The sequence below is a fragment of the Triturus cristatus genome, chromosome 4_2 (genome assembly GCF_964204655.1).
Source record: "Triturus cristatus chromosome 4_2, aTriCri1.1, whole genome shotgun sequence".
Taxonomy (NCBI): domain Eukaryota; kingdom Metazoa; phylum Chordata; class Amphibia; order Caudata; family Salamandridae; genus Triturus; species Triturus cristatus.
In genome coordinates, this window is record NC_140586.1 from 906,218,058 (window position 1) to 906,234,422 (window position 16,365).

Below are 16,365 nucleotides of genomic sequence, written 5' to 3' on the forward strand. Positions count from 1 at the left end.
TCATCCGGATCAATCGGGTTTCATTCCGCACCGGAACACTGCTCTCAACTTGCGGCGCTTACATGGTGTTCTCGCCAGGGCGGAGTTTCTCTCTGAGCCGGCCATCTTGGCTTCCTTGGACGCCACGATGACCTTTGATACGATAGAATGGCTATATCTTTGGGCCACTCTGGTGAAGTTCGGTTTTGGTGCGGGATTTATTAGTTGGGTGATACTTCTATATACGGATCCGCTAGCTCAGGTTGTTGTCAATGGTAGGGTGTCCCAGCCCTTCGCTCTTGGGAGGGGTACTAGGCAGTGGTGTCCGTTGTCCCCCCTGCTCTTTGCTCTTGCCCTGGATCCGCTTGCAGCCTGGCTCCGATGGGAACCATCGATAAAGGGCATTCAGTGGGCCCCTGACTTTGAAGACCGGGTTTCGTTGTACGCCGACGATATTCTTTTGTACCTCACCTCCCCGCGTGAATCCCTTAACGTCCTATTTGATGTCCTCACTTCTTTCGGTAAAAACTCTGGTTTGATTATTAATTGGTCTAAATCGTGCATGTATGTTATCTCTGGTGGCCTTCCCCCCTTACCGAATAGGTTTCCCATTCACATTTCGCGATCCGGTTTCAAGTACTTGGGGGTCTACGTATCGTTGGACCCGGCGGTCCGCCACGAGCATAATCTCCTTCCTCCTCTCCGGCGATTGAAGTTGGACGTGGCTCGGTGGCGTAGATTGCCGTTGTCGCCACTCGGTCGAGCGGCACTTTTTAAAATGGTGTCCCTGCCCCGATTTCTCTATGCACTCCAGAACTCCTTTGATATTATTCCGGCGGCCTACTTCCGGGAGGTGGAGGGTTTACAGAGGAGACTTGTTTGGGACGGGTGCGCACGTATCGCTCTTGCAAAACTGACTCTCCCCTGGTATGACGGGGGCATTGCGCTCCCGGACATCAGGAGGTATTATTGGGCCTCCCAGTTGTCCGGCATCAACCATGCTACGTATGCACCCGGTCCAAATCCGGCTTTCGAGATAGATAAATATCAGTTGCCTGGTGGCAGCTTCAACAGAGCGCTCTACTCTCGGACGGCGGGGAGGAACCTAACGGGACCCACTAAGATTGCAGTACGTGTGTGGAGGGATGCCAATGTGGCTGTGGGATGGAATCATCGCCTGACACGAGCGACCCCCTTGTTTGCATCGGACAGATTGGGATGCCTCTGGACAACGAAAGGTTTTGAGAACTGGGATACGATTGGCATTAGCAGAGTGGGTGATCTCTGGGTGAAAGGTGCGGTCAAATCCTTTGCGGTGCTTCAGAGTGAGCATGAGTTGAGTGAGAGGGAGTTCTTCCGATATGCACAGGTTCGCCACGCTTTGCTGTCGGTCCTCGAGGCCGGTACCACAGTCCCTGCATCTTCACCACTCGAGGACCGTATACTTGATGGTCATCTGCCCGATAGTATGATCTCCTTGATTTATAAGAAATTAATCAACAATCGGGCGGACCTCCTTGTGCGTCTTAGGGAGGCCTGGACCGGAGACGGGTTGGAGTTGGATGACGAAGACTGGCAATCCGCACTGTCCTCCCCGAAAGAGGTTGCCATTCCTGCCCGTCTCCGTCTCGTCCAGCTCAAAATTCTTCACCGTGTTTATGTGACGGGTCCTCGTTTGGTTGTGATGGGTTTTTCTTCGGATGGGTTGTGTAGGCGCGGCTGTGGAATGAGCGCCACCTTCCTTCACATCCTTTGGGATTGCCGCGAGGTTGCGGCATATTGGCACCGTGTGCATGCTGTAATGGAGTGTGTCACCGGGGTCGCTCTGTTGCCTGAGGCTCGTCGATGTTTGTTGAATGTATGGGAGCCGAATGACTACAACGTCGCCCAGGCCCGGTGGGCGGCACTTGGGAACATGATTGCAAAGAGGGATATTGCGCAGCTTTGGGGTTCCCGACGGCCTCCCACAGTGTCAGTGTGGAAGGATAACATGGACTGGTGCATGTTCAGAGAGAAGACGGTGTATCTGGTTCGGGGCAAGCCTGGGGCGTGGGGTAGAATTTGGGGTCAGTGGAACACCTACCGAGGTAACATCGGTACGCCCCCTTTTGTAGACACTCCGGACATTTCTCTGTCCCCCTGATCCTGAGGTTCCTGGAATACTGTATCCTTTTGGCTGACTGTTCTGACTTCCCCGCCGCCTCCCCCCCCCCTGGTCATCTCTGTGGTCCTCCTGCTTCTTTACCTGGTACGGTGGGGTCCCCCCGGTAGGCGCTCGACACCGTCTAGACTGTTTCACGCCTTGAATTTTGTTTTATTGTTTTTTTGTTTGTTCTTTTCTTTTAAAATTTAAAATGTTTGTATCCTGCTTGGCTTCTGAGTTGCCGAGAATACCTCCTGTAACCCTGCTGAGCCTCTGGGGATCAGTCGCCGCTTCGTGACGTTAAGCAATTGACATGCATATATTAGCGGCCGGCCCTGGTGGTTGTAGGCCCATATTTGTAATGCTGTTATTTTGCACAATAAAGTTTGTCAAAAAAAAACAAAAACTTGTTTATCAAAAAAAAAGAGCCTTCATTGGCTCCCGGTCAAGCAGCGTACTGAATTTAAGGCTCTTTGCTTGGTCCACAAAACCCTGTAAGGTGGTGGTCCTTTGACGTACCGCTTCTTATTTCAATGGTATTGTCCAGGGCATTCACTACGGTCTGCCAATGAGGCCTTGGTTAAAATTCCGAAATGGAGGAAGTCCAGATGGGGTGGCAGATGCCTTTCATACTTGGCTCCCAAGCTCTGGAATATGCTGCCTTTGGATATCAGATATCAACCAGCTCGTTCCAAATTCTCTGGCCTTTTAAAAACCTGGGGGCAGATTTATGTTTCCTGGCGCATCCCTGCAAATCAGCAAGGATGCGCCAGGAAAGATGCGTCACGCAAGTTTACCCTTGCGCCACACATGATGCGCCGCATTTACAATGCGGCGCATCATGGCGCAGGAATAAACAGATGCGTGACGCATCCGATGGTGTAAGGTTGGCGCAGTGCTTCAGTTGCGTCGCAAGCGCGACGCAACTCCAGCACTGTTCCAACCTACCCTATCCCTAACATGGTGCGTCAAGCCTTACGCCTGCTTCAAGCAGGCGCAGGGTTTTGGCGCATCAGCGTTGGGAAAGTGACTCAGTCAAATCTTATAGATTTGACTGAGTCACTTTTCAGGGACGTTCCTGCGACGGAACGCCCCCCCCTCTGTCGACACGCCCACGTGAAACCTGACGCAGGTTTTACGTGGCGCAGGGCTTTACATCGTGACGCATCTCCATAGATGCGTCACAATGTAAATATAGCGCAACGTGGCGCAGGGTTTACACCGCCGCTGCGTCACAAAAGTGACGCAACGGCGGCGTAAAAGTGGCGCATCTCCAATATAGATCTGCCCCCTGGCGTTTCCAGATCTAGCAGTGGATCTTGTATCTGTGGCCTTATCCTTCTTTACATGTTTCTCCGGTGCCAAGACGCCTCGCCAATCGAGCGCTATGTAAAACCCCTACTTACTTACTTTACTTACTTAGGATGCTTGTTTGCAGTCCAGGGAGGAACTGGCCGGGCAGTTCGGGCTGGACTGTTCCCATAGGGCACAGGGTCAAGACTGATTTGCGTATGACTGGGTCCAAACTGGAATGGCATGGTGAGCAAAAAAACGATGGATTTAGCCCCAGATCTCTGTACTGGGGTGAATGTATGACATTGTTCTGCATTCTGTCCATCAACAGTTCTTTTTGCATCTGCTAGCTTTGCATGCCTCGTTTGTTACCTGCTCCGTTAGCCGCCAGGAGCTCCACGCCTTATCATCGTAATATCTGATTACACGAAACACCTTTTCTCAAAGCCGGCCGCCACATTCATCAAATAAAAAATTGCTTGCTTCTTTTCTTTACAGGATTCAATTTTACGATTTATTGTAAACCTGTTTTGCAGAATAAGCAGAGACGAGGCAGCCGCGCTGTCTGGAATGTATCATAAGCGAGGAGCAGCGGAAGACTGTAACTTTCCGCTCACACCCAGACAAGTTCATGACCTTTACTAGCACGGGTTCTAAGCGCTATCTAAACAATACCAGTGGCGGCCGCTGCAAAACTGTGGAGGGGGATTAGGGGAATAATAATACATTTTTTAAAAAGTACCTGTCCTGATGCTGGCGCTGCCGGCCGCCTCGGTGCTTCTCTCCTCCCAGCAGTCACTGGGGCACAAAGCACAGGCTCCCCATCCAATCCAGACACTGCTCTCATGCATTAGCAAGCATAAGAGGAGCATGGAGATTGGCCTGAGCAGGCTGGTCTGACACGCACTCAGGCACAAGGAGCCTGCGACTTTTCCCCAACCCCGCTGTCAACACAGCTGGATGGGAGAAACCAAAGTGCGCACGTCTGTTTGGCCGGGACGACCAGCCAAACCGACATGCACACTTTACATTGCTCATCACACCTCCTCCCTCCCGTGGCCGGCCCAAGACACCCTGGCTCAGTCAGCCAGCAGAAAATAAAATGATAATATTATTTTATTATTTTTATTTTCTGCAGACTGGCTCTGAGCAGTGGGGCAACGCTTCTCCACCACACCCACAACTCTTACCATATCACGAGCAGCGGGTGTCTTATGGACGACCATCCGTCGCTCCAGGAACGAGTGACACTTTTATCAAGACACAGGCTCACGTTTACTGATGTTTATTCAGGCATTCATGCGGCCCCTCACAAGCGAGGGCTGCACAAGCAGCCCCCTAAAAAGATAAGGACATTGGCCCCTTTCTTTTGTGTTGTGTTGCATCACACAAACGACCAGGAAGAGCAGAGCGTTAGTCAATGTTTGCCATAGTTTGGTTTTCCTGACACATACCAACAGCAATTACGTCTACTGCAATGTCACAGCCAATCAGCGTCGTTAAATCAGCAGGGTCACAATGGATCAATATGCAGACAATGGTTAATTACATTCCACGGAAGCAAACTGCAAGAAAGGCAACATTGTTATTATCGCCTTCATGGACGTTTGGTCACCAAGATGTCAGGAGTAGCGGAAGTGACATCATTAATGCTTTAACTTCAATGAAATCACAGGAAGTGACTTCATATGACCTTGGACTTTGAGTCCGAGGAAGTAATGTCACAATACCTTGATCCTGATATCCCAATAACCGGCATCATTAAATCACGAGATGCACAAAACTAAGATTTAAAAAACAAACTGGTGATGCTCACCTGTATTAATTCATGTGGAGCATATACTAAATCTGAATTATGTTACTGGCTTGCATTACTTCTCACCACTGTGATCTAGGTTTGTGACAGGTTTATTCTGGCACGTCATTTTCATGCATTCACAGTAATGTAATTGATTCTGAGTATGCTTTTAAAATGTGCTTTATGTTCGGATGTAACCTAAGGGGTGTGCATTGCACTTCTGAATGGATTTATTTCACAGCACTGAAAGGGCAGCGCCCGAGTGGGAGCTGCAGAAAGTAAACAGGACTCCTGAGGACACTGTTTACCTTCTGTTCTTGGGACCTCTGAGACCAGGAATCACACCAGCAGTGCCCGGGGTAACAGTGGGCAAGACAGAGGTAAAAGGTGTTACCGCAGGCAACCCTTCACTGACACCCATGCTTGTCTTTAGCACCGTGAAGTCCCAGGTGCTACAAGACCATGGCCACATGGCCATCCTGGTGACCATCCACAATGTTATGTTATGTCCAGGACAACCTCATGAGACTGAAAGCTGTCCCGAGGCTCAGACTTCAGGACCTGAACCGAAGCCTCCGACTATGACTCAAGCGCTCCAGTTGTCTCTGACAAAAGAAAAGCATTCTTCGAAGCGGTCAACCACGGCATCCCTCCTATCACCGACCACTGATGACCCACCTAACAAGAGCAACATCATCAACCAAATTAGGATTTGAGTTGCAGAAATGTGTTGAAAAAACGTCCTCGATCCAGATGCAGATTTCTTCTGTGCAGTAATGTGATGCATCCCTCTGGGTCCAAGGTCTTCCTGAAGGCCTCAGACTCCAGGCACATCACAGCAAGCGCCTTCCTGCTCCTTCCAGCAGGTCATCACCTTGCAGCAGGAAGGCTTGTGATGCATCCCTCTGGGTCCAAGGTCTCCCTGAAGGCCTCAGACTCCAGGCACATCACAGCAAGCTCCTTTCTGCTCATTGCGGCAGCTCATCACCTTGTAGTAGGAGGGCCTGTGATGCATCCGCTCTGGGTCCAAGGTCTTCCTGAAGGCCTCACCAGCCTCCAGGCACATCACAGCAAGCTCCTTCCTGCTCCTTGCGGCAGGTCATCACCTTGCAGCAGGAAGGCTTGTGATGCATCCCCTCTGGGTCCAAGGTCTTCCTGAAGGCCTCGGCCTCCAGGCACATCACAGCAAGCGCTTTCCTGCTTCTTCCAGCAGGTCATCACCTTGAAGCAGGAAGGCCTGTGATGCATCCGCTCTGGGTCCAAGGTCTTCCTGAAGGCCTCAGACTCCAGGCACATCACAGCAAGCTCCTTACTGCTCCTTGCGGCAGCTCGTCACTTTGAAGCAGGATGGCTTCCCTTAGCTCGCAGTAGCCAGGCACATAGTAGAACATCACTCAGGAAGAAGAGTTATTCTCAAGAGATGACTTGTAAATGTCCCCGCAGAGCACCTAGGGCAGGATGCTGGCTGCCCTACCCTGGGAAGAGTGGTGGAGCAGAAGAAAGGCACAGAACAAGGTCCTCCACCCTCCATGTGTCGCAGGCGGGCAGCCAGGGATTCTGCAGAGCAAGGATGGGCTGTCCAGCAGCTGACCCTGTTTACTACTGGCTGTGACCAACCCTAACAAACCAGACACTTCCCACTGCTATATTTGTAAATGTGTCATAACATTCTTCCTGTTCTGGAAAAGTGCCTATGGCATCAGATCTGTCCCAGAGTTTTATGCACCAATAAAATCATGAGGGCAGGATCTTGCATCAGCTGTGCTGACCTTTTCTCTGACACCCAATGTCGCCCTTGTGCTTCCAAGTTCCCTCACCTAAGCACAGTAGGTAGGTACATAACCCACAGTGACAACTGGGCTAGGCCTGCAGCAGAGAAGAGTCCTGGAAAGTACAGGTGGCCCTGCCCCTCTGAAGGAGTGCAGTGTTACTCGTGATAATTAGTCACATATGTTTCCACCACCTGCTCGAGGTAGATTCTAACACCACATATGTGCTTGTGTGAGAGCCCTTTAATATGTCAGCTAACCTGTAGAGCCGTTGTGAGGTGTGAAATGTACATGCTTCCAAACAGAAATGTGTATGCTATTGGAATTCTGGACTAACATTTCTATTATCTCTTATCTGCTATAATCGTGAGGTTACCTAGAATGTAACTTGACTGTTGATCACCTGGTTCTGCCTCCATTTTACAGTCAAAATCTGCAAATTAAATGTCACTTTAATTTTTATATAGCAGTGGCCATGTTGCTGTGGCAGTGGCTGCAAGGAAATCACGCACAGCACATTCGGTTTGGATAATTGTCTGAGGCAAATCTATTTGTCCCTATTGGCTCCCATTCCTTCACAACTGCTGTCTGTGCAGGGAACCCGCAAATAGGCACATGTCTTAAGGAGGTATAGTTATGGAAGTTTAGAAAGTAAAAACGAAATCCTTGGAATTGATCAGATGGTGCTGGCCTTATTCTGTAGGCTTCAGCCAGACCAAAGGTTAAAGTACCATGGGGTATATTCACAAGAACGTGTGATAACTACCACAAGAGTAGCATAACGCAACTTTCAATATCGCAGCTCATCGCAGGAAAATAACCCCGTGTCAATGTGGAATTCACAACTAGGCGGTAGCATGCGATAGACACCAGATAACGCGTCAAATGTCAGCATCAAAATCAACGCCACGCCGCAATAATGCGAAACGCGAATATTCATGCAATGAGGTCAATTGCGGTACAAAAAGTAGCGAAAACCAGCCACAGGCCTGCAAATCCAACGCGTCTTGCGGGAAAATGCACCATAAATACCACAGAAACAACACACCAGAAACAAGCCTAAGCACGGAGCAACATGGATGCACCCTGACCCAGCGCAGAGGACAATGCAAACCCCACAACCCCCACAGACCACCAGCAAGGAACTACGGGCACGGGGAAGGCCAAGTAGAAAAGGGAGAAGAAGACGGGGTGCAGACCGCAGGAAAACAAAACCAGCGTCACGGAGGTGACAGAACACTACCATCAACCGACCCACAAGCAGACTACTGTGAATGCAGCCAGAGTGTCGAGGAGGCCAACGGAGGAGGCCATGAGGCGCCGGCAGGACGTGACAAGCTAAACCAGGTACAAACCCGCTGCCAACAGGAAGGCAGCAACGGCGACAGGAGGTGGCAGTCCAGCGCGACAGGAGGAGCTGGAGAAAACCCAGGCCACAGTCATCAGTGTGGAGACGGTGCAAGGAGTAGGGAGCACGGACACAGCTCGAGAGGACCTGACAACATCAACAGGTGAAGTAATGGACAGGGACTGGGTGCACAACGCGGCGTAGCACCCTGCACACCCACAATAACCCAGGATCTTTTCCCACATCCCCTTGGCACACTGCAGCTCACACACATAGCAAGAACAGCACACCCAGATTGGCGATAACGTGGTACAATGCGCATAGCCGACACTGAAGAACAGAAGACACAACTGGCTCCGCACATGCACAGAAACATGCCCATTACATCTGACAGAGCAGGAAACTGTGAAATGGAAATGTACGCGTGCGACCTCACATCCGTCATGTAGTCCAAATCTTCACTGTCCCGCAGAAAAATCTAGCACCTCACAAACAGTCACAATGTACATTGCCAAACAGTCTGCATGTAAAGCAGAACAATGCGCCAACATACATGTCAACACAATGTCAACATGCATCTCCCCTTCACATTGCAGAGGGGCACACAACTCCTCCAGCAGAGCACAGAAGACAACACACCTGTGATGCCAGAATGGACCACCACACCTTCGATACCGACTCCCTACAACAGCCCATGGATATCCTACGCAAACCACCACCAGTTCCAGGGCAGACAAGCTACTCAGAGGAGAACACAGCCCCTGCAACAGAACACACAGCAGGAAGCACACGAAAGCACAGCTGGCACACAACACTTCACCCACCCACACATGGCATCCCAATGCCATGTGTCATCACGCCAAAAGGAGGTGGCCCAACAGGTGGGGGTGGGTGCTAAACCCATAGAAGGCGAGCCAGAGCACATACATTGGTGTCTTATCACCCTCAGGGACCACCCACACCCACAAAGGAGACCCACACTGTCATAGAGACACATGCATATTTACAGTACAGAACCACAACCAGGGGCGAGCAAATATCAGTCACACACCCACATTGGCACGGTGTACGACGGCCCTGGCCAACCCCCTTACGAATTGAGTGGGTGATGACAAAGCTACATGTCCAAGCTCCAACCCTCTGCCTGCAGTGACATGTCTGCATCCGATGTACACAGCACACTGTAATGTCCTAGGGCCCAGGGCCCTCGAGCATACAACAAGACCACAGGGACACGCGTAGACATCATGTCAAACTGACTACGGGCACATTCGCCCGGCCCCTTTATTGGCAGGGCCACATGTACAGTGATGCCTGTGCTGGATGTGTGTGGGGTGAGTGTAAGCCAGTCCGCACGGAAGCTTGGTGCTGGCAACAACCTTAACATTGGACACTAGTGCAACGGAAACAGAAAACACATGCGTAACAGAGTCAACAGCACAGCAACATGGAGGGAGCTGGAGTAAGGACAGAGATCCCCCAATATTCAGTCAGGAGGTTCTGTGAGTTGCAGTGCACTGAGGTAGGGGCACTAGAGATGAGCGCGCTCATGTGAAGGAATTGCTAGGGTTGTGCCCCATCAGGTTAGTCCTGATGCAGATGCCGTGGGGTGTGTTACACCTGCATCAACTTCCTCATCATTGTACCAGGTCTCCCACACTGCCTGAGGTGACAATTGCGTCCGAAGTCCACAGCGCAATACCCAGTAATGGTTCTGGGTGTGTAGCTTGACTGCCACCTCCAGTCTGCATTCCTGCCTTGGGGATGTTGCCTTCTGCCCTCCCATTGTCTGTGCCATCTCCCATACGCACACTTGACACATCTTCCCCATCATAGTCCCAGGTCTTCCCCACTGCATGAGTTGACATAGCTGCCCAACAGCTCCACAGCACAAAACTCAATCACTAACGGACAATGGCTTGCGGTGCACTGAGTCACTGGCACCTGGAGTGCTGAGCAGGGTATCAGGACGATGATGGCATCCACGACAGGTCTGAGCAACTCCGTAGGTCTGTCAGAACCACCGTATCAACTCTGGCAGATGGCGGTTGGAGGTGGTCCTTGCGGTTGTGGCGTATGCCTCTTGCGGTGATGCGACGTCCGGGCCCGTCAGGACCCGAATCTATGTTTTTGGCCTTGGTGGCCCGCAGTTGAGGCCAGAGGCTGCGGACAGCGCAGGGCCACAGACACATGGTGTTGATGACCCCAAGACTACCATCACAGAGGTCATCCAATATATCAGAAGAAGGGCTACCAGACCTGAGCAGCACAGAGTTAGTGGCCCCGGATGCACTGCGGCCGGCACAGGCACCCTGCTACGGGACGGTGATTTGCGGTGCACTGAGTTAGGGCCACGCGAGTGAGCGGGTCCTCATCGATGTCCAAGGTGAATGTGGCATAAGCTTGCGGGGGACAGTGGAAGGTGTCCTCCAGGGCATGATGCGGAAGGTCTGATGTCATCAGGCAGCAGCAAATGGAGGAGTGGAAAGCGCCAGCCTCGTTTTCACCACCAATTCGGTATCAGCTACATGAGGATGAAAACAGCCCCTAGTCCATGGACTCAGACGCCACCAATGTACGACCAGAAAGTATCCATGAATGTCGGGTAACAGACTTAGTGGCACAGGTGCTGAGCGGGGATGCAGTCTGCGATGATGCCGGTACACTGACATGAATTCCACCATTGCCATATCGAGACTGTGACCTACTGGACCGCAGTGTAGGCCGGAGGCAGCAGTCAGCAGTGGCCCACAGCCATGTGTTGTTGGTTGGCGGGGCACAGAGTTAGTGACACCAGGGCAGTTGTCGGTAGTGTTCGATCACCTCCGTAACGACGATCCTGTTCCCTCCCGACTGCAACGCGTCATCCTCTTACGCCTCTCCGTGCGTGCGTTTACATTTATACTGCCTTTTGAATAACCAATGTTCAGTTCCAAATCTGTGACCCACTCGTGCGCAGCGTAGGCCGAGGGCAGTAGTCCGTGTAGGCCCACAGACACATGTAGTTGTGATTGCCATGCACAGACTTGTTGGCACCACATCGAAGGGGTATAGTGACTTGTACTATGCCTTAAATGACCTGTTTAGGCAGGTTGCTCCCCACGCCGCACAGCACAACCAGTGTGTTGGGCCCTTGAGCCCTGCTGCCGCTCTGCCGTGAGATCAAGGCCCTCCTCCACCTGCAGGCTACCACCTGCGCCTCAACCCTGGTGGCCAGTGGTAGGCTGCAGGTTTGCTTGCTTGCTTGGTTTGTTGCCCGCATTGTATTGTAATTGTGACTGTATTGTATTGCAATTGTATTCTGTACTCGTTTTCTCGCCCCTTTATTTCCCCTATCTCTGCTGTGCGCCTCTTTTTCCTACTGTACCCTCTGCCGATCCTGCTTTTCCCTGCTGCGTCCAATGCGGCCCGCCCCCCCGCTCCCATTCGTCTACTCCCTCACGCTTCCCAGCTGCTCCTCCCTCCCACCTCCCCTTCTTATGGCGGCCGCTGCGCGCCTAAGGCAAGCCCGTCTGCGCCCGTCTGCGCTTGGACCACGCCCAGTGGCAGACACCCTGGCCCCCACGAATGCCACGACGCCCGTCTCCGCTACGACTCCAGCACCCTCCACGCACTCAATGCCGGCCGATCACGCACCTGCTGCCTGACCGCCTCGAAGCGCACCCAAGGACCCTTCTCCTGCTGGAACTGCAGCTTCACCAGCATCCGACCCGCCAACCCACCAACCTGGAAAGAACCCAACTACCTCAGCTGCATTCTTCTCAACACCCGCTCCGCTCGCAAACACGCCATTGAACTCTGGGACCTACTAGACTCTACCTCCCCAGACGTCGCCTTCCTGAAAGAGACCTGGCTGAACCCCTCTCGGCACCCGACATCGCCAAGATCACCCTCAGGGACCGCACCAACAGACTAGGGGGAAGAATCACCATCATCCACAGGAACACCCTCAGAGTCTCGACCAACACCGACGACACCCTCAGCACCGCTGAGCACCTGCAATTCCAGATCCACACCCACCCCAAAACCACTCTCAGAGGAACCCTCGTCTACATTCCCCCCGGACCCCGACCACAGTTTAGCGACTCCATCTCCGACTTCGTCAGCACACACGCCCTCGCCTCCACAGACTACATCCTCCTCGGGGACCTGAACTTTTCACCTCGAGAACAGCAACGACACCAACTCCACCACCCTGATCGACAACCTAGCCAACCTCGGACTCAGACAACTTGTCACAACACCAACCCACTCCGCCGGCCACACGCTTGACCCTATCTTCTCCGCAAGCCCCCACGTTTCCTTCAACCACACCACCGAACTCCACTGGACCAACCACCGCTGCATGCTCTTCACCTTCAAGAAGCCCACCAGGCACCACCGCACCCAACAGATGCCTCGCCGCTGCTGGAGCAAAGTCACCGAAAACCAGTTAACCACCACCTTCACCCGGAGCCCACCCGCCAACCCAACTGACCCGACACCGCCGCCCACAACCTCAGACAGTGGATCAACGACTGCACCAACACCCTCGCCCCATTCAAGAAACCCCCCCAACAGTCACACCAGCAATAAAGCCAGCTGGTTCACAGAAGACCTCCAGGCTCACAAGCAAAACTGGAGAAGAACTGGCTCCGCGAACAAACACCGGACACCTATGCTGTAGGAGAGTAGGATCTGCTTCACATGGGTACCCCCACTTTTTGCTGGTGTTTCACTGTTTTTCGACCTTAGTCTGGCTGTTGCCCTGCTAATGAGGACCCCAGCCTAGCTGCTTCCTCTCTAAAATGATTTCCATGTACATTAGGTACATATCTAATTGGATTCTGGAGTGCCTTATAAGCCCCTAGTATATGGTATACTATGTACCTAGGGCATAGGTACCTCAGAGGCCTATCAGGGGCTGCAGCATATATTATGCCACCCTGGGAAACCCTCCAAAATGACACCACAGGTCTGCTACCGCAGCTTGGGTAAGGGTGTGCTTGCACCCCTTACTGTGGTATAGGCTACCTATATCACTACCTTATACAGACACATATAAACCTATAAGCCACTCCTATGGCAGGCCTTGACAATCCTGAAGGCAGAGTGCTTGGTTTTATGTGAGAGGGTGCCCCTGCATGAGCTGAGCCCCTCTGCAGCTTTCGGAAATACTTCCTTATGGCTGTTCTGTGATACAAGCAAAAACAACAATTTATGGACAGAATGCAGAACAATGTCATACATTCACCCCAGTACAGAGATCTGGGCCTAAATCCATCGTTTTTTTGCTCACCAAGCCATTCCATTTTGAACCCAGCCATATGCAAATCAGTCTTGACCCTGTGCCTCATGGGAACAGTCCAGCCCGAACTGCCAAGCCAGGTCCTCCCTGGACTGGAACCAAGCATCCTAGGACCGGTTTCGGGGTTTCACCCCTCTTCAGCCAGGATAGCCTGATTCCAGTGGCATGGAGAGCACGGGACTCACGTCTGAGCATACCCGTCCCACTCGGGGTCACAAATACAAAAAAACAAATTGTGTTTCTTTCGCTTTCTCGCCCTAAGTGCGCCAGGTATGCTCAAACATGAGTCCTGGGCTCACTGTGCCACTGGAATCAAGCTATTCTGGCTGAAGAGGGGTGAAACCCCGAAACTAGTCCTAGGATGCTTGTTTCCGGTCCAGGGAGGACCTGACTTGGCAGTTCGGGCTGGATTGTTCCCATGAGGCACAGGGTCAAGACTGATTTGCATATAGCCAGGTCTAAACTGGGGTGGCATGGTGAGCAAAAGAATGATGGATTTAACCCAGATCTCTTGACTGGGGGTGAATGTTTTGATTTGTTCTCCATTCCGTCCATCAATTGTGTTTCTTTTGCTGTTCTGTGATACAGCCATACCATATACTCTTAAGTGCATTATAACCACGCGGTAAATGCTAACTTTGGGATGGCTGCATCAAAACATGTCGTGTTTGGTGTCAAACACTTTGGAATACTACCCCCCGTCAGTCCTGGCGGCGTGGATAGCATTCCACCCTTCTAGAGGGAGAGACATGTTCACACTGGCTAAACCCGGTAGGACGTTCTTGAGCCCTGGCATCACAAAATGGATACCTCTGCCAACGACACGGGTCTAGCCTCCTGCTGCTGACCGAAACTCCGGCAGGGGAGGCCTGGACAATAGGTTTCCTGTCGAGGGGAGGTGTCCCCACCTCCCCAGACAGGCTGATGTGTATTGGGGCTGGGCGGGAGCACTCTCTGGTGCTTTGAATTCCTGCACTGGGGGCACACTTGGTGTCCCTGTGCATACTCCAGTTCAAACCGGTTGCAGGGGCTACCTGCCCCTGCTCTGGTGCAAAACTGGACAAAGGAAATGGGTGTAACCACCCCTCTTTCCTGGCCCACCCATAGATGGGGCCTTAGAGTTAGTCCATCCCCTAAACTTTGTATAAGTATAGGAATCCAGTCCCTAGGACTTTAGATTACCCTGGACGAAACTCTGCAACGTACATCCTGGACCTTCGACGTTCTATCCTGACTAGAAGACTGAAGAAATCTCCCTTGGGTCAAGGAGTGAGTCCCCTGCTTGGCAGGCACCAAAGAAGCAACTGACCGGTCTGCAAGTCTGAAGCTCCTGCCGGACACTGAAGTCTCTGCATCCCCAGAGGTGGATTTCCAGACTTCTCCGAGGCTACCCTGAGTCCACAGCAAAGCTGAGGCCCGTGGCTATCGTGGGTGATGTGGAACCGTGACCGCTGGACACCGCGAACTTTTGCAGCAACACTACCTTCCTGGTCCTCCTTGAAGTTGTGCTTTGGGATCCGAGTAGCCCAGCCTTGAGCACCTTCTGCACTGGAGATTGTTGTCCTCCACTCCACGAGTGACCCGTGGGCCAGCTTCAAGTGCAACCGCTCGAGGCTCCTTTGCGATCACTAGCCCGTTAGATAGCAGGTCCCTATGAAGACGACTCCTTTTCTGATTGGGCTTACCTGGTTGCTCCAGACGTGCCCTGACTTACCCTTGCTGGGTGAGTCCCTCAGACCTTGCTGGTCTGCACCGCAGTCCTTTCTCTGAATTCCAGTGACTTGCCGTTGCCAAGGCTTGTTGGGTCCTTTCTGGTCACCGACACTGCAACACTCGACAAACTTCGTGGGACAGCTCAAATCTGGCTCGTGGACTTCGTCGACACCTCCTAGACCTCATGGCTGAAGACTCAAGACACCCATCAACTCACCTGCAGCACCCGACATCTGTGGGCATTGGTCCATCCTGCCCTCGGTCACTGGCTAGTGACCCAGACTCTGTCCGCTCTGCTTTCAGGTTCCTTACATCCTAGATCCAGGCTTGGATCTCTTCGGAGACTTCTCCTCTTCCCGGCAGCAGTAGTTCTTTGCAGGCATCCATTGAAATTGACGACGCGACCCAACACCAAAAGACACCTTTGCACCCGGCTTCCCTGGGTGAGGTAACTCGAGTACTCCAGTGCTCTCGTGGGTGCTAGCCCTAGAACTTCTTAAAGTCCAAAAGGGTTTGGTCCAGACTCGATTAGAAGTGTCCCTAATCTTTAAATTTCCAACCGCGACATTGCCCATAGATGATAATAGGAACCCGCGGTTGTGTTTTCACACTGCATACAGCTCCCGTAGGTCCCCTTTGTCACTACCTTGGGTGGTTTGTTGGGGTCCCAGTGATTCTAGATGCAATAGGCCTAGTGCCTGTTTCAGTTGTGGTTCTTATACTACTTTTTTGGTATATGGTTTGGTACGCCCCTAGGGCCCAAACGTGTATTTGTGCTTTTACTGATGCTTGATCACTTGTAACGTAAGTACTTCGAACTCCAGTCTCATAAAGAGACTAGAGGGGTGTGTGTTAACCTAAATACATATATTTTAAATATATACCTGGTGTGGTTGTCCTTTCATTTGATCATTCAAGAGATTATAGACTGGTAAAACAAGCTGCTTTACATTCCTTCAAGACTTAGCATGAAGGCTGCTCTCCATAGCCATCACTAGGATAGCTTTCATATAAGGTTGTCTTTAACCATTAACC